This window comes from Megascapheus bottae, chromosome X (assembly GCF_031878675.1).
Source record: "Megascapheus bottae isolate mThoBot1 chromosome X, mThoBot2.hap1, whole genome shotgun sequence".
Classification (NCBI taxonomy): Eukaryota; Metazoa; Chordata; class Mammalia; order Rodentia; family Geomyidae; genus Megascapheus; species Megascapheus bottae.
Window position 1 is genome coordinate 18262618 of NC_143547.1, and position 20346 is coordinate 18282963.

The 20346-nt window shown below is 35.9% G+C and overlaps 1 pseudogene; it reads right to left on the reverse strand.

Moving 5' to 3' along the window:
- Positions 1–5392: 5392 nt before the first annotated feature.
- Positions 5393–6235, reverse strand: LOC150040526 (prohibitin 1 pseudogene; annotated as a pseudogene).
- Between the last annotated feature and the right edge of the window lie 14111 nt (positions 6236–20346).

Sequence of the window (20346 nt, forward strand, 5' to 3'; positions counted from 1 at the left end):
GACTCTGAGAATAGTAAGATTTCCAGAAAATACAAAACAATTTAGACTGTATTTACATATTAATGCTTATTATTATTTTATGCACATAATTAGAAACCATATAAATTTAAAATATCACTTTGAAAATCAGGTTCTTTGCAGTAAAAATGTTTCACTTTGCAATTATTTAACCATTGCAGATTTCTTTGGTTACTAATGTCTTGTTTGCTTACTTCATACAAAGTTACCTGGTAAGCTCATTCCAGACATTCTCCCTGTCCTAGAAACAAAAGAAACACCAAGAATGGTTACTTGCATTCAAAAGGGCAAGGGAAGAAGAGTTGAGGGAGGGGAAAGGGAAAAATGCAGTCTCTAGACTGCATTCACTGTATATGCCACATAATTTAGAAAATAAGGGAAACACTGGGTCGACAGGTGATGAAGCTGATAACGGGAAGACACGACACAGATCAATGTGAATTATACACATAAAGTGCTTATTAAATGGGAGAAAATTTCAATACATATCCCAAAAATTAACAAAATTGAGGGAATGTGGTGGAGGGTTGAAAGTCATGAGTGAGACTATTGAAAAGGATGATACTGATCAAGATACACCATACTAAAAAACTGCTTTGTCAACTCTTTCCACAACTACTTAAAGATAATCAAGGTATTCTAAACAAAAAGAAAAATACAAGAAAATATAACTCGACTCCAAAAACCTCCCAAAACTGCTTCACTATGCTAGATGTCACTTTAGAGAACATCCTTTCTATCCAGCCATTCTTTCAAAGCACAGATAATATCTTAGTTAAACTACTAGTTTAAATGTTTGCCTTCTTGACAAAACTAGTCATTCCAAACTAAAGTGGGTGTGTCTGTCTTTTTTCATATTTGCTTTTTGGTACAAATCGAGAGTAAGGGTCTCAGTAAGCAACTGTATGTGCACTAGGGCATAACTTACTAAAATTATGCATAGTAAGAATACAACTAAAATATAATTTAGTGTTTGTGGTAGACATGGTAAACTTCCTTAACTATCTACTCAATTTATAGAAAGTATTAAAATAGTCATTGATTTCTATATAAAAGTTAATATTGTAATACTGTATTTAACTCTTTTTTCTCTTTTCGTTGAAAATTCTTAACAATTTATTTTTTTCATATATTTTTATTGTAATTAATAGAAGGGTATTCTTTTTATTATTATTTTCCTTTTTTAATATTGTTATTGTAATTAACAAAAGGGTTACATTATATTCGCCAGATAAAAGGTGCATTACTTCACATACATTGATACCCTTTCTCATATCTTGGTCCCCAATTCCCTCCCCCCACCCCCATTCCTCATCTTGTTTTCCCCCTTTCCTTATCCAATTTCAAATAACCAAATACAAATATATCCAATATATCAGATAACAAAGTGAAATACTGTAAAAATATGAGATAACCAACGGACAGCAAAAGAGATGAGAGATAACATAGTACATTAAGGACAATAATCACTCATTATATGGCATTTGTTTCCTAATCCTGGAGATCCTTACATTTAGTGTCATACTATTTGCCCTAATATATCTCGATTTTGTTCTATTGTAAATCTCTGCTAGTAGAGCCCAAGGTTTCTACTGATTATGACAAATGAGGGAAACCATTGAGCCTATGTTCCTTTGAGTCTGGCCTACTTCACTTAATATGATTTTTTCTAAGTCTTTCCATGTCCTTACAAATGGGGCGATGTCATTCTTTCTGACAGCAGCATAGAATTCCATTGTGTATAAATACCACATCTTGTTGATCCACTCATCAACTGAAGGGCATCTGGGTTGATTCTATATCTTTGCTATGGTAAATAGTGCTGCAATGAACATCACTGTGTTAGTGGATTTAGTATGTCCTTGTTTCTGGATGACTGGGTAAATGCCAAGTAGTGGAATTGCTGGTTCATAGGGGAGCTCTATGTTTAGTCTTCTGAGGAACTGACATACTGCTTTCCATAGTGGTTGAACGAGTTTGCACTCCCACCAACAGTGCAGTAGTGATCCCTCCTGGCCACATCCCCTCCAGCATCTGTTGTTATTCGTTTTTCTGATCCTGGCCATTCTAACTGGAGTGAGGTGGACTCTTAGAGTTGTTTTGATTTGCATTTCTTTTATGACCAGAGATGCTGAGCATTTCATCATGTATCTGTAGGCCATTTTTGTTTCTTCTTCAGAGAAGACTCTCTTTAAGTCTTTGGCCCATTTTTTAATGGGATGGTTGTTACTTTGGAGATTAGTTTTGGAGTGATTCAATTTTTTGAGCTGTTGATATATTGTAGATATAAGACCTTTATCCATTGTGTGGTTGGTAAAGATCTTCTCCCATTCTATAGGCTTCCTATTTAATTTGCTAGCTATAACCTTTGCCATACAAAAGCTCTGCAGTTTAATGCAGTTCCATTTATCCAGCCTTTCTCTGATTTGTTGTGGTTCTTGGTCCTTATTGAGAAAGTTTTGATCGGTAGCAAGGAGGCCTAATGTGTCTCCTGTTCCTTCTTTTAAAGTTTTCAGTGTGTCAGCTTTTACCTCGAGGTCTTTGATCCATTTGGAGTTAATTCTAGTGCAGGGTGACAAAGAAGGTCCAAGTTTAGTTTTCTGCAGGTGCATAATCAGTTCTTCCAGCACCACTTGTTGAAGAGGCTGTCTTTCTTCCATTCTATTTTTTTGGCTCCCTTGTCAAATATTAGGTGGCCATAGGTCTGTGGTTTTACAATTTCTATTGTTTACTTTTATGTTTATCCTCTTGGAGGTCACATCTTCAGAACAGCTTATTCAATTTGTATATGTCTGTGTGTTTTAACATTTCTCTCCCTTATATGTGTTATCAACAAAATCAAATTATCTTGTTTATTGATTTATTAAACATTTTTATTTTGTTAATTTAAATTTGTGAGAAAACACTTCACTGTCAGAATGATCAACAAATATAAAGAAGAAATTATTGAATGAATTAATAGATAGCATTTAGATATTTATCACAGGAAATCCAACTAAATGTAAGTGTTCACAAAACCCTATAAGCATAATATAATTAATTTCTGACATATTCTCATTCAGAGCATATGAACCACTTCTTGCTTCAAGAGCTGATCATTCTAATATGTAATGAATCTAGGATAATATACTATGCTAAAACCAGTCTCTAAGGTGAATATAGTTTAGCTTTTAGTGCTTTAAAAGCTTACTTTTATTATGAAATATAATTTATCATTTCAAATTTTACATTAAATCACATAAATTGCTCTATAATCATTTTCAAGATGTGAGAAATCTTGTCTTTATGCATATAAGGACATTTGATTTGACATAATAGCTTAGGCTTCATTATTTTTTAGGTTGAGTATGCATTTGGGATACAATTACCTAGAGGTATGATAAAAAATGCATGACAGGAATTACACGGAGTATCCTGAGGTGGCTGTGGTTTCAAAGTAATTCCTATCCCAGCATATCTAGATGATTAGCACATTCTCTCCTTCCATGTATAAGGAAGACTGATGGTGAAGATGCTTTATACAAGATGAATCATCAAGTTCACTTCTGTGGACTTCTCTAGCTTTTAAATATTTTTTCATATAATGGGGTAAAATGAAAATAATTGTAATGTAGATTTGACAAGGGAACAACACAAAAATCCTTTTACTTAATGGAAACATATCAAATAAATGGTTTGAAATCTTTGTATCAAAGGGCTTGGCATGCGGGTAAGTGGTAAAGCATTTGCCTAACATGTGCAAGACCTTGGGTTCTGTCCCAAGCATCATAAAACATCCCCACATCATGGGAAGTTGAGAAAAAACAAGGTTGCATTTTTCAATTCTGTCCTTTCCTTTCTTCTTCCTTCCTCTTTACATTTTCTTGTCTTTGATTCTTGATTCCTTCTTTCCATTTTTCTTCCTTTCCTTTTTCTTTTTCCTCTTTTCTTTACCTCTCTCCTTCCTTCTCTCCTTCCTTCTCCCTACACCTCTCTCTTCTCCCTTTGTCTATCTTTCTTTACCTCCATACAGGATTATTATTTTCACTGGAAATGTCAATTCCTATGTAAAAGTACAATAACCAGGCACTACTGGCCCATGATTGAATTCCTAGCTACTCAGGAGGCTGAGGTCTGGGGATCATAGTTTGAAGGCAGACCAGGCTGGCAAGCCTATGAGACTCAACAATTAACCAGAACAAAAATGGAGTGGAGATGTGGCTGAACTGATAGAGCATGAGCCTAGAGCACAAAAGCTCAGAGGTAGTGCCGGTGCCCTGAATTCAAACCTAATCCTGGAACAAAAATACAATAGAGAGTTACACAAGAAATGTACACATTATGTTATGTGTGTAACTATAACTCATTTGTACAAAACCCTGACAATAAAATTAAACTAAAAACTTTTCAATCAGGTCATTACACAGAAATATTAAAGTATGTACATTATTTGAAATATTATTGTACTTTTAACATTTCATCGGAACATTTTTTTGAAGGTCTGGGTGTCATTTATTGACAGCGATTTACACACATTTGTTCGCTTCCCACGATTGTTTCCTTTGCAGCGCCACACACAGCACACAGCCCTGGGGAAGGGAAGTTTTGGAGCAAGGAGTGGGAACACAGGACACACACATCTTTGGCAGGCATGCTCAGCTCAGCCCCAACAGGATGCAATCCTTCAAGCTGGAATCCCACTGGGTAACGGAGAGGGACCGAGACAGGGGGGTGGAAAGGAAGTCTTCAACAGGACTCACATCTCAGTCCAGGCCTCTCTTACTATCCAAGTCCATCTCAGTTTCTGGACCCTGGGGGGCAGCAAAATCAGCCCACCCACCTCAATAGGGGCAGATCCTTCACTCCATGCCCTGGCTTGTGCACAACTGCTTCTGCTGGGTCACACACGTACAATTAATCAGGGTAAAAGACAATCTATTTCCTGTCTGACCCTCCCCGGCACCTCCTCTGCTGCATCTGTGCAGGAACGGCTGGAAAAACTGAGGGCTGCCTTCTTGGTTCCGCTGCACGTGCCATGGTCCTCAAATCTTCAACACGTGACGGGATGAAAGCTACAAGTCTATTTTGGCTGCCAGCTGGGCTCCCAGGCCATCACACACACACTGCCCTGCCTTCTGCCAACTGCTAGCACCAACAGGCCCGAAAGGAACCGAAGCCAGTCTGCATAGGCACTTGGCAATTTTTGGTAGAGATGGATTTAAAAAGAGTAGATGAACAGGAGAATGTAGATTTTCAGTTGATAATTAAAGATCGGAAGTGATTTACTTTTGTTTCCTTCATTTTAAGCCAATCATGAAATTTCACAGTGATTTCTGGGGTGCTGCTCAGAATCCTAAGGGCTGGGGCCCAGCTGCCCCGAGATGGTACAGGCGGGGCAGACCTCACTGGGGCAGCTGGAGAAGCACAGACTGCCCTTAAGGCAGGTAGGTGATATTCTGTGAGCGGGAGAGCTGGTATGCAATGTCCTCTGCAGCTTCCAGTTTGCGCAGCTCTATCAGGCCATCACCTGCCGTGGCCAGCGAGTTGGCAATCAGTTCAGCTGCTTTTGGAGTCGCCCTCGGCAGAGATGATGGTTGCCTTTTTCTGCTGCTCAGCCTTTTCCACCACAAATCTGGCCCTCTCTGCTTCCTGCTGAGCCACCTGTTTGGCTTCCACTGCTTCTGTAAACTCCTTCCCGAAGGTCAGATGTGTCAAGGACACATCATCCAGGATGAGCCCAAAGGTTGCTGCTCGCTGTATGAGGTCATCGCTCATCTGCCTGGAGACCAGCTCTCTCTGAATGATCAGTTCTCCCGCATCAAAGCGAGCCACCACAGACTTGAGGATCTCTGTGGTGATGGATGGCAGCACACGTTCATCGTAGTCCTCTCCGATGCTAGTGTAGATACGAGGAAGCTGGCTTGCAACGGGCCGGAAGAGGATGCGCAGCGTGATATTGATGTTCTGCAAATCTTTGCTACGTGGCCAGGAGCGGCAGTCAAAGATAATTCGTTTCTGTACCCAAGGGATCAGAAAGTGAGTCCCTTCCCCTACCACAATGTCCTGAACACCTCGGAATTGGTCAAAGATGACAGCTCTATGCCCAGCATTCACGTTATATAAGGCAGAGTTCACCACGCCTCCTGCAACGGCTAGGGCCAGGCCACACTTGCCAATGGACTCAAATATTTTGGCAGCCATGTTTCCTTCTGTTGGACCCACTCACACCTGCTTCCGCTCTGACATCCACATGAATTTTTCTCATCCGAACATTTTTACTGCTCCTTCAGTCATCTTCCTTTATACCACAACTGAGATTGAGTCATGAAGCATATCATTTCAATAAACATGAGAAGGAATGAGTAAGTATGCACTACTGGGGAGAAAGAGGTCAAAAATAATTTCAACACTAAGATTGAATCCCCTCAGGAAAAAGGTAACTTTTCTGAGGAATGTATTTCCAAATCAAATCTCCCCACATACTTTTAATCAAATTTGTAGATACACTATCTGTCAGACATTTTTTTGAAAATGTAATTAGCCTGTAACTTTCACCACTAAGGGAAAATCCAGTGCTACTATTAAAAAAATAAAGATGACTTTAACACAAAAGCAAAAAATTGACATTTCCAGGTTTTGAATTCTAGCTGGAAAGAAAACAAACAGCAACAAGGGATAAAAGGAGAGGAAGCTGGGAGCTACATATGTCAAGCTCTGAAAAAGGACTAGTTTGGATTGTGGAAGAAAAAAAAAACTTAGACAGGGTGTTTTTTTAAATCTTACCTTGTAGAGAACCTTCTAATTGAGTGTAACCAGGAAACAAGTTGGATAAGGGGATGAGAGCTCTAACAGAATAAGAAACACCACAAAAATGGAGTGAGTAATTAGACAAAGTCTGATTAGTGTTGATTTTTGAGAAACTGGTAGAAGGATGTAGGAATGGAGAATTTTACACATGGCTCTAAAGTTAATCAGAAAAGTCGATTTTTTGACTGGTTAAAAATTTGAGCAGTCACTTTTTACCCAAGATTAGAAAATAGGTGTCCAGTACCATAACCAGAATTTTGAGAAGTCTGGAAATCTATAAACTTTAGATTGAGTTCTATGTATGAAGATAAAAAGGCAGAACCAAATCTGCCTGTTAGGAAAAGTATCCTCATGTGAAACATGAGGAAAATTAAATGAAGTTATGCTTCTTTGTATATCTGAATGTGCTGACTGCATTTGTGATCTCATAGCATGTCCATGCTCCACTGGAATGTTTAAGAATCTGGATGTAGAAAGAAGGTATATGTTCCTATATACCTATATGTAATCTGTACACTAATATTTGTGAGATAATCCATGTTAAAGCTTTGGTTATGAAACAGCTAGCTACATTTACACAATAATTGAAAGAAGAGTTATTTTTTCTTTGTTTTTACTTTCTTTCCAGTCCTGGGGCTTGAAATCTGGGCCTGGGCACTGTCCCTGAGCTCTTCAGCTCAAGGCTACTTCTCTACCCTTGAACCACAATGCCATTTCCAGTTTTCTGGTGATTATTTGGAGATATGAGTTACACAATCTTTAGTGCCCGGGGTAGCTTTGAACCCCAAAACTCAGAACTCAGCCTCCTGAGTAGCTAGGATTACAGGCATGAGCCACCATGTACAGCAAAAAGAGTCATCTTTGAGTTTACGGTGTTTTTAGAGATGACTGAAATTACTGTCAGAGAGAAAAGTCCAATTCTAGCAGTAGAAGCTCTTGCATTAGTACCAATGCAGATTCATGGGACAGATTCTTGCGTAAGAGGGCACTGACAGAGAGTGTTGCCTATTTGAAAAGTTATAGGATGCTAGAATAATGGTTTGAGCACAGTTGAACTCAGTAAGTGATTGTTTCTCTCTCTACCCACAAAGTAAAGATCAGAGACTATACAGGACATCTAGTGAAAGGAAATATTTGTAAGAAATGGTGTGGAAGGTAACCTTCTGGGTATAGTCAGAGGCAAATGCACAAATCGTGATCATACAGACCTAGGCAGGAATCATTTCTACATGCCAGCACCTATCATATTTTTAGGATTTAGGTTAAGTGTGGTATAGGCATTAAAGAACCTTTGATTTATGTTATTTTCCCCTTTGAGTGTAATGAATTAAATGGTACCCAATAATGTTTGTCATTAGTACCTTCCTCCATGCTCATATAGAAAGTTTTTCATCTTTATCAACAGTAATCTCAGTTTGAAGGACAGATTTTGATATAGATAACGTGCAGAATCATCCCTAGAAAATGACTTTAATCAAGGGTAATAGCTGAAGGGACAGATGTATCTGAGGAAATGAGGTATCTTCTGAAATAACATGAATATGTTGCACGCTCACCAGAGAAAGGGAGAAAAATGGGTAATCATGGATTCTAGATACTTGAAGATGAGAGAAGCTCCAGGAAGGATCAAGTAGCTCAAAAGAATATTGATAAATAATTGCCTAAATTCTCAATAGAGTTCTGTAGTTATGGTAGATATTCTTTGTGTCATTTGTATAAATAAAATTTGATGGAGTTGTTATACATAAACAGAAAACAAGAGGTTATGTAGGGGCCGGGAGTTTGGCCTAGTGGTTAAAGTGTTTGCCTATCATGCATGAAGACCCGGGTTCGATTCCTCGGTACCACATACACAGATAAAAGCTGGGAGTGGTGCTGAGGCTCAAGTGGTAGAGCTCTAACCTTGAGAAAACCCAAGGACAGTGCTCAGGCCCTGAGCTCAAGCCCAGGACTGGCAAAAAAAAAGAGGTTATTTAGACAACATAGTATTTCAAATCAAAGTGTTAAGAATCTCACAAAGGCCAATTATTTTTTGGTGTTGTACTTATGGCTTTAACTCTAAGCTTGTGTGCTGACTCCAAGCTTATTTTGCTCAAACTAGTACTTTACCACTTGAACCACAGCTCCACTTAGGGAATTATGCTTGACTTATTGGAGATAAAAGTCTCACAGACGTTCCTGTTTCGGCTGACTTCAAACTGTGATCCTCAGATTCCAGCCTCTTCAGTAGATAGGATTACAGGTATAAGTCACTGGCGCTCAGAAGAGGCTCCCACTTTTGTTAAGAGGCATAAAGGTTTCGCAAATTCTTGTCTATTTTAGGCTGGAAAATTAAATGTCTGAATGAATACCTGACAAGGCAGGAACAAGGAAAGGAATTTCACTAAAATGCTCAGTAAACTTTGTCAACCAAGTCAAATTCTGGCCACATTCTTGTTCCTTCAAGAATGGGTACTGTTTCATAATTAATTTTATTGGCCTTCAATTTTATCCATTTTTTTGTTTTCAGCATTATTTTTCTAGGTAAGTTATTTCCCCAAAGATTTTTCCATTTTATTAGTTAACCATAACGAAAGAATCATGGTCAACATTAAGAAAGATGTTTAGAGAAAAAAAAAAAAACATTAGTTAGCTTGGAGAAAATTAAAGTTTGTTTTCCTGAAGAAGATGAGCCTGCATTGGCTGCTGCAATTTGGGTTCAAATAAGAAGCTTGAATCTAAGTTTGGTCAATGTTTATCTGATTTCACAGAGCTATGTTTTCATGCCTCATACATTGCATTAAAATACATTTTTTTACTATCTTGGGTGTAGTAAGCACATTCCAGTTCAGCTTTGGGAATACCGGTGACTAAATATTTTTGTCTCCTTCTTAAGTGCTCTGGATGGGAATTTTGATTTAAATGTTTTAAAATCATACCAGTGTGTTATTCAAGATGAAAGATCCATAGTGGAGGGAGGAAGCGTTCTCTCAATATTTGTCAATGCTACACTGAGTAACTATGACATTGGTAAATATATATTCATAGGATGAATGAATTAAGAACGAGGACATATAAAACTTGAAGGATGCATTTCCGAGAGTTTAATTTACAGCATTACAAATATTTCTTTCTTCTAAACATTTTGTTCCTGGGAAGTATATCAATCTGCCTCTGACACTCATGTATAAAACTTTCACCTGTATTTATTTATTTATTTATTTATTTATTTATTTATTTATTTATTTATTTTTGTGGGTCATGGGGCTTGAACTTGGCCTGGGTGCTTTCCATGAACTCTTCAGGTCAGGGCTACCGCCCTACCCTTGAGCCAAATCCCACTTCCTGTTTTCTACAGGTTAATTGGAGATAAGAGTCTCAGGTCCTTTTGTGATCCAGCTGCCTTACAACCTTGATCTCAGCCTCCAGAGTAGCTTGGATTACAGGCGTGAGCCTGAGGGATCCGGCCTCACCTGTTTATTTTTTTTATTATTTTTTAATTTTTTTTGCCAGTGTTTGGCTTGAGCTCAGGGTCTGAGCAACGTCCTTGGACTTTCTCAAGAGTAGAGCTCTACCACTTGAGCCTCAGCACCATTTTGGCTTTTTTCTATGTATGTGGTACCGAGAAATCAAACCCCGGTGTTCGTGCATGCTAGGCAAGCACCGCTACCCCTAGGCCAAACTCCAAGCCCCACCTGTTTATTTTTTTAAGTCAAATAAAAGCTACACCTTTTACTAAACATTAACTCAAATTTTATATTTTAATGAAGTACTTTTTAAATTGACTACACAAAAAGATGTCATACTAACATTAGGGTATTTTTGAAATATATTATGAAATAATCATAATATATTATGAATAATCTTTTGAAACTGAAAAATTAGAATATAATGTAACAATTCCTCTGTGAAAATAAATAAATGCCACATGGAACTGGACTGAAGAAATTAAATGACTGTGAACATGAAATAAAACATGAAATAATTCTGAAATTGATTCACACATATCATGTTAAAGATGATTGAAAGTTTTTTAATTGATTTTACTTCTCTTCAGATCTCGTTTTCTATTTTTTTGTTTTTGACCTTTACTCACTATCTTTTCTCACAGCATATGATCTTCATTGTGCTTTGAATTACAATAAACTGTCTCTTGTATTCATGGAACTAGCCACATGATGTACGCTTGACCAACATTATTCACCAGTGTGAATGAATAAAAAAAAAGTAGAACCCTAATGAAACAGTTTGTTGAACAATCTCCAGGCAACCTTTGCATAGTTTCATGAAGTAAAAAATTACCTTCTTTGTAGAAATTAGCTTTTTTTGGTTTTCTATTATGAGTAACTAAAAAAGATTCTGGTTCATGGGAAATATTAATGATCCTAATTTTATAAAAGATATATGACCTGATTGAAGTTAAGGAAATTTTCCTTAACTTATACCAGTTAATGAGCCATTCAAGAGTATCCTAATATCCCTATATTTAATATATATATATATATATATATATGCAAGTCATTTAATATTTCCTGGGTCTTTTCTTCCTTTGTGCAATCCTCTACTTATATGTTATTTATGTATTGAGATAGCAATACTATTGGGTCCTTTTGCTTCAGTATAACTTCTGTCAGTTCTGCAAGTTCATGACTACTTAGTGGACTCAGTGGCATCAAATGTCTCCAACCATCTGTTTCCAGCTTATTACAGAAATGGGATCATTTTGCCTTAGGGAATTTATAATGAGAGGCAAAAACTCTAGATGGCCTATCTAATGTGAGCTTTTTAACAATTATCTCTTATTATCTAGTGTCTTTATTTCTTAATTATTTTGAACTAAAAAGTGGAGAAAAAATAGAGAAAATTTCCAGAGTTCTGAGTCTCTATTTTCCACTTTATATTTTAATACTAACACTAAATTCCATAAATCATTTCTAGTCAGATGTAATACAAATTGTCAATGGACAATTTAATACATTTCTCCATTCATATTGTAGAGCTATAATTGAGAAGCAGCTGGCCAGAATAAGCCTCTATTTTCATGTACACATTGAATTGTTACCATCTGATTAGTTTATGTCAATGGAATTTAAGTAGACATAATGAGTGCTACTTCTGGATCAATGCTTTGAAAATAAAACTTCTCCCCACGCCGTGGTCCATTCTTTCCCTTCCTTTGCAGGGATTTTTTTTGATGTTTTTTTATTGTAATAAATAAAAGGGTTACATGATATTTGCCAGATAGAAGGTGCATTAATTCACATACATAGATACCCTTTCACACGTCTTGGTCCCCATTACCCTTCCCCCCCACCCCCATCATGTTTTCCCCCCTTCCCTATCCAATTTCAAATAATCAAATACAAATACATCCAATATATCACATAACAAAGTGAGATACTGTAACAATATGAGATAACCAAGGGACAGCAAAAGAGATGAGAGATAACATAGTACCTTAAGGACAACATTTATTCATTATATGGCTTTTGTTTCAATATCCTAGAGGTCTTTTCAATTAGCTTCAGACTATACGGCCTTATGTATCAAGGGTTTGCTCTATTGCAAATCTCTGCTAGTAGAGCCCAAGGTTTCTACTGATTATGACAAATGAGGGAAACCATTGAGCCTATGTTCCTTTGAGTCTGGCTTACTTCACTTAATATGATTTTTTCTAAGTCTTTCCATGTCCTTACAAATGGGGCGATGTCATTCTTTCTGACAGCAGCATAGAATTCCATTGTGTATAAATACCACATCTTGTTGATCCACTCATCAACTGAAGGGCATCTGGGTTGGTTCTATATCTTTGCTATGGTAAATAGTGCTGCAATGAACATCACTGTGTTAGTGGATTTAGTATGTCCTTGTTTCTGGATGACTGGGTAAATGCCAAGTAGTGGAATTGCTGGTTCATAGGGGAGCTCTATGTTTAGTCTTCTGAGGAACTGACATACTGCTTTCCATAGTGGTTAAACGAGTTTGCACTCCCACCAACAGTGCAGTAGTGATCCCTCCTGGCCACATCCCCTCCAGCATCTGTTGTTATTCGTTTTTCTGATCCTGGCCATTCTAACTGGAGTGAGGTGGAATCTTAGAGTTGTTTTGATTTGCATTTCTTTTATGACCAGAGATGCTGAGCATTTCATCATGTGTCTGTAGGCCATTTTTGTTTCTTCTTCAGAGAAGACTCTCTTTAAGTCTTTGGCCCATTTTTTAATGGGATGGTTGTTACTTTGGTGATTAGTTTTGGAGTGATTCAATTTTTTGAGCTGTTGATATATTTTAGATATGAGGCCTTTGTCCATTGTATGGTTGGTGAAGATCTTCTCCCAATTTGTAGGCTTCCTAATTAATTTACTAGCTATGTCCTTTGCCATACAAAAGCTCTGCAGTTTAATGCAGTCCCACTTATCCAGCCTTTCTCTGATTTATTGTGATTCTTAGTCCTTATTAGGAAAGTTTCGACCTGTGCCAAGGAGGCCTAGTGTATCTCCTATTCCTTCTTGTAAAGTTTTCAGTGTGTCAGGTTTTACCTCGAGGTCTTTGATCCATTTGGAGTTAATTCTAGTGCAGGGTGACAAAGAAGGATCCAACTTATTTTTCTGCAGTTCTGCCAGCACAACTTGTTGAAGAGGCTATCTTTCTTCCATTCTATTTTTTTGGCTCCTTTGTCAAAGATTAGGTGGCCATAGGTCTGTAGGTATTTTTAAAATGATATTGCCTATGACTAGCAATGTAGAACACAGTCATCATCCACATGTGATCATTTTAATAAATTATATTTAAATCATTTCCTTTAAAATATTTTATTAGCATATATTAATTTACAGAGGATTTTATTGTAATATTTCCATCAATGAGTATATCCACAATGCCTCTAGTTAATATTTTAGATCCCTTTCTTCTTAGACAGTATTTACTGAATTTTATTAAGATACATGTGTATATTTTAAGGTATTGCCACTATAAATTAATCATGCTTTTAGCATTATTTTCCATCTGTAGCACTCAAGAAGCAGCTTTCATTTACCTGCAGCTTTCTAGAATACACCAGGTTAATCCCTGTTCTCATTTTTCCCCCATTGTGCCATTTTGGGTGGCTAAGAAGAATTGCTCTTGTTTCAATAGAATTTGTCAAAATATTACCCCAAATCAGATATCTGTATATACAAGACAAGCAAAAAATAAAAGCAAAAAGAAATAACTTCCCAAAGTACATTTAAAAAAACAACACTTATTTCTATATATTTGGCAAAGGGAAGGGGAATCATAAAATGGTGAGACAAAGGACAAAAGGTGTGAACCAGTGCAACAGCAATAATCATAAAACACTGTTGGAAATGAACTCTACAACTTGGGATTGGGGGAAAGTGATGGAAGGGGTAACAATGACAAGTAATGTACTCAATACCTTACTTATGTAAATGTAAACTGCCTATACATCACCTTTACAACAAAATAAAATAAAAAAATTAAAATATTACCTCGGATTAGAAGAAAAGCAAAGCAAACCCTCCCCTGCATAAACTATCTTTTATTTTCAAAGAAATATTAGATAAATGAACTCAGTCTTTGTTTATCAAAACAATTATATCACAGTTCCATATATATTAATATCATAGATCAAATATCAACATACAAAATATCATCCACCTATGATTTCTTATATTCTTTTTTAAATTTTATTTTATTGTCGAGGTAATGTATAGAGGAGTTGCAGTTATACTCGTCAAGTTGTGTGTACATTACTTCTTGAACTCTTATACCCCTTCTCATGCTTTAGTCCCATGTTTCCTACCCCCACCATCTCCTGATTTTTCTATTTTTTCCACGTGTTTGGCTGGTTTTTTATTATTTATTCTGGCCTTAATGTAATATTTCAATTATCTCATGATATATTCACTTAATCACAACACCTTCATTAATACTATTTTCTTACATAAAGGAAGCTTTTCTTGACAATTTATTCTGTCATATTAATCTGGAACCATTTGTTAATTTTCAAAATCTCTATTAAAGAGCATGTTAAAAGAAATGAGACAGAGATAGAAAGATGAACAATGCAAATGGCTCTCTCATTTGTGAAAGATAAAAAGGTTAATCTTGTAGTATTAGACCATATACTAATGTTCAGCAGAAGCAGAAAGAGTAGAAGAAAGGAGAAATGGAAGATGTAAGCTAACAGGTATCAAAACACCCTTGGACAGACAGAAGGAAGCAGTTCTAGGTTGCTACAACTCAATTGAGTAATTAGTCTTCAACAATTTGTCGAATCAAAAATAAAAGACTGAAAAGTTTCCAAACATATAGAAATGATAATTGTTTGAGAAGAAAGTATCTATTACCCTGATTTGGTTACTATACAATGTAAAGATATAATGGTCATACTGTACACCAAAATATATATACAAATATTATATCATTTACAGTAAGATTTTAAAACCAGGTTGAGAATTTTATATACCTAATTTTAAATTTATAATTAAATTCAAAGCTAATAGATTTATAAGAAGACAATGTTATCTTTTTACAATTTTTAAATTATTTCCTATATAATAGAATATTTAATAACACTGTTAGGAATATGGATTAAAATAACTATCGTTCAAACCTCATTTGCTCACTTATACATATGAACTTATGTAAGATGCTTAAATAAATTTTTCTCTCTTAACTTTATAAAATATCAGTTCTCTCATATGGTGTGTTTTAAGAATCAAACTGGGCAGGCTGGAGGCTGGTGGCTCATGCCTGTAATCCTATCTAGGAAGCTGAGATCTGAGGATTGAGGTTCAAAGCCACCCCAAAAATGAAAGTCCAGAAGACTCTTATCTTCAATTATCCACCAGAAAACCGGAAGTGGTACTGTGGCTCCAAGTAGTAGAGAGCAAGCCTTGAACTGGAGAGCTCAGGGACAGAGACCAGCCCTAGAATTCAAGCCCCTCCATCAATCAATAAATAAAGGAACATACATAATCCAGCGTAAAACTTTGCACACAGTGAATGTTGAATACTGCCTTATTACTATTTATCCTATGATTTATGGGATAAATTTGAGATTATTAAATTCTCAAAGTCAGGGATTGAGCTCAGAGGTAAAGGGCTTGCCTAGCAAGTGTAATATCCTGGGTTTGATCCCTTGTATCCAAAGAGAAAAGACAATAATATACATAATTTTAGGAACTGGACCTCGGTTCAATGTGTGAGCACTAGCCTTGAGTAAAAGAACTAAGCGACAGCACCCAGGCCTATTCTGTTCAAGCCCCACCACTGACAAAAGGAAACAAAAATTAAATTTCCTTGTAAAGTCTTGACTTATCTGGTCCCTATCTATATTCTAATAAAATAAATGAGAGATTTTATTGTAGCAAAAATGATGTAGATTTACATTACATAAGGGAGAGAAGAGTTTTGTTTCTAAATTACAGAATATAGGGTTCAAGGGGGCAGAAAATCTATTAGAGGGGCTTTTGAATAAATTTAGACTTAGCCTCTTGACTACAACATAGACTGAGCCAAAAAAAATTGGAAGAAAGCCCATTGTAAAGTTACAACTTAGATAAAATTTCCAGGACACAGATTCATTTCAATTTTAATATCTCTTGGTTCTTTGCCTTTGCTGATATTATCTGGAGTGACTTCTGTCTTATATTGGCATTTATGGGATCTAATTTTATTAGCTTCTAGGTGAGTTTTTAGATGAGGTGTATCCCTGTTGTTTCTGGGGACTAATCTTAAGTCGTGTGAATTTATTCACAAATCCATGATCTCAAGTAGATGACCCATGAGTTAAAAACTATACCTCATTATTTGGTAAGTGTGGACTTACATTAATTCCAAAAGGCATACCTTAAAAATGCTCAGATTTCTCTAGAATTAATATGGTATTTCAATTAAATGCTTCATGGTATTGGGCCTTGTTCCGAAATATAGTGCTCTTCCATCTCTATCATTAAATTGGACCATAAGATGCATGCTGGGCAGCTTTTTCTTGCTTGGGATGTCAGTAAGCTATTATCTCCCTGATAATGGTAGCCTTAGTGGCTTCTCATTGTGTTGTCTCCAAAATGTCTAGGCCATTGTTTTAAAAAGTATGTTTAGGTCTTTTATACCAAATGGGTATTAGTGCACTGTTTGTAAAATGGAGCAGTAGAATACCATGATATGTGTTGGTGGAGAATTATTTTAGTTCCTGCTTTTTTTACTAACAAAAATAATCTTAACAGTTTCTCAGAAAATTCAGTCGAATTTACTCATTAAAATGTCGATGGAATTTATAGTACCTTCTGCAAAGGAAAATATGCAATGTCTGAAAGAATGAAAAGAGGTTATTGATGGGATTATAAATTATAACTAAATATGCATTGTGTATGTTTTCACTGTTAAATATTTACTGACTTTTGAAATGATATAATTGTCTGTATCCCATTCAAACATGCATTCCTTTATGGTTACTTACAGTTACACATATGACACTATAGTTTAGAAAGTTAAAAATGGGGATTACAGATTCAAAAACTGAAAGTATTAGATCATGTAAAGTCTTCTTATAGTACTTTAGTGTCACAGTTAGCAATTCAATATGGAAAATTCTTGTGACCAAAAGTATATATGCCTTTTTTATATATCACCATGGAATCGTTTGAATTCTTTTTCATCCTATGTATAGGAAGAATTCCAACAAGGATTTGGGTAACTAAATGTAGATGAATCATGTTTTTCTAAGGAACAAAGAAGTTAGAGGAAAACTGGTAATTGAACCAAGTGGTACATTTTTTTCATTTATTTAATTTCTTATGAAATGCATGTTATGTGACTAGTCAGGGACATTTTGCAAACATGAAGATATCTAAGCAATTTTATTAGGTTGAATTTTCAAAGATAAATTGTTGGTTTTTTTTTTATTCTGATGGTTTAAGCTCAGCAAGGCACTCTTTTTTATTGTAATTGATAAAAGGGTTACATGATATTTGCCAGATAGAAGGTGCATTAATTCACATACTTTGATACCCTTTCATATGTCTTGGTACCCATTACACTCCCCCCCACCCCCCCACCCGTCTTGGTTTTTCCCCCCTTCCCTATCAAATTTCAAATAACCAAATACAAATAAATTCAATATATCAGATAACAAAGTGAGATACTATACCAATATGAGATACCCAAGGGACAGCAAAGGAGATGAGAGACAACATAGTACATTAAGGACAACAATCATTCGTTATATGGCTTTTGTTTCAATATCCTGGAGGTCCTTTCAATTAGCTTCATACTATATGGCCTTATGTATCAAGATTTTGCTCTATTGCAGATATCTGCTAGTAGAGCCCAAGGTTTCTACTGATTATGACGAATGAGGGAAACCATTGAGCCTAAGTTCCTTTGAGTCTGGCTTACTTCACTTAATATGATTTTTTCTAAGTCTTTCCGTTTCCTAACAAATGGGGCGATGTCGTTCTTTCTCAAAGACAAATTGTTACAAAGAATTATAAAAGCCTCTAAAAGATTTAAGATTTTAAGTAGAGAGTATCCAAAAATATCTAACCTAGGTACCTACAGGAAAGCACTAGTAAGGAAGGTATAACATTTGCTTGGGAAGCTGAGGCAAGAGGATCAGAAGTTTGAGGCCATCCTGAGTTACATAGTTAGATGTTACCTTTTGTAAATAAAATGCACTAAACTTGTTAAAAAGCAGAGTTGTAGTAAAAGGAGAAAAATAGCATGGAAACAGGGAATATATCCAATAATCTTAAGAAATGTAGCTATGAAAAGCAAAGTAATAAGATAGTGACAAGAAAATCAAGGGGAAAAATTTAGAAATTTATAGGGTGATGAAAACCACAATGGTTAAAGAAAATCAATCCTGTCAAAGGTTTACAATCCCAACTAGTTGGATAAAATGCTCAGATGCTTCAGTAATGTCTCAGATTTCAGAGATTGCCCATTACATATTAACAAAATAGTCTTAATTATTTTCAAGGTCAATTACTCAGCCATTTCAGTGAATCCTTGTGTCTGCTGTGTTATTGACATGGAAAACTTAAAATGGCCTAGTCTAGTCAAAGTTTTCAGAAAAAAAAATACCTTCACAAGTTCCCAACAATGGGATATATTCATGAGCCTTAACATCTATCCCCCTAAACCTCTATCCTCATGATCCAGAATTTATATCTTATCTTAATTTGAGCTTGTAAACTATAAAAAGCACACCTTTCAGGTAGTTATTGATAGTGTTATTGGATGGGGCAAATTTATCTTTAGGATTTGTTTCCTTGATGTATTTATTCTACTATGATTTATTCCATTATGGTAGTTCAATGCAAAGCATTAGCTGTTATTGTTAGTTATATTAGTGTGTATCTCAGTACATATACCAATAGTCAATATGATCAACTTGTATACTACAATGTGGAAGGCGGTGCTGTAGAATCCATACCGTCATTCTGAACTGATGACTTTAAGACATAAATATTCTATTATTCTATTCACTACTTGTTGAGGCCAGTTGCTTCTTTGTAAATAAGACCAGAATGTGAAGACCAATGATTGACAGGACCATTGGACCATCTATTTTTGTCAAAAAAGTGTTGAGCAGTGTGCTATGACAATGAAGGGGTAACATGCAAATAATGGTAGAGATATAAACTTACATGCATGTGTGTCTACACACGTATTACAAATAATATAATTTTCTTTTTTCACTGTGTGTAGAATAAGTAATGACCCCTCTAATGGTGAGGGTTTCTGTTATTTACTTAGCCCTTAGTTGTCTCTCAGAACTTCTAAGAAATAGTACACAATATCAAAGACCCAGTAGCATGTATAGCTGCCTAAAGATTGGATTGATAATAATAACTGAAGTTTTTGGTGGGGAAAATCCAATGTGTTAGGGCTGATTCAGTGACTCCATCTTTGAGAATGAGAATGAAGGAGAGTAGGGTAAGTTATACTTTTCACAGCCATGGTTAGTTCTATTTGGAATTGAGACAAAAAATTAACATCATATTCTCAGACTCACAGATCCATAAAAAGTCTGGGATCCAGTTTAATGAACATTATTCCTCTAACAAGTGCCCTCAACCCCTAGTTGAAAGAGAAACATAGAACAAAGAGGCCATGAGATTCTAGATTCCTTATTCATGAGTCTTATTTTATTTTTGAATACATAGTGAGAAAATACAATTGCCACCTTAAAAGGACTGTCATTGCTATGCCAAGCCTAATGCTTGTAAAGGGCCTGAGAGTACATGGATTAGACAAGATCTCAACTGTGACTACTCAATTATTATTATAGCATGACATAAACCATAGTCAATGAATAAATTAAATTATGTTTATGATTGAGCACTAATTACAATTTATTTGACAGATGGCAGTATAGACTTTGCCCATGGGATTATAGCAGAAAAGACTGAACTTTGCTTTTGATGAATTTGTACTTCTTCTGTCCTAAAGAACAATTTTTTCAAATGGAGAAAGATATAGCCTTAATCTATAGATACACTAAATCTCTCTACTATGAACCTGAAAGAGATTCAACCCTGATGAAGTAAAGATACC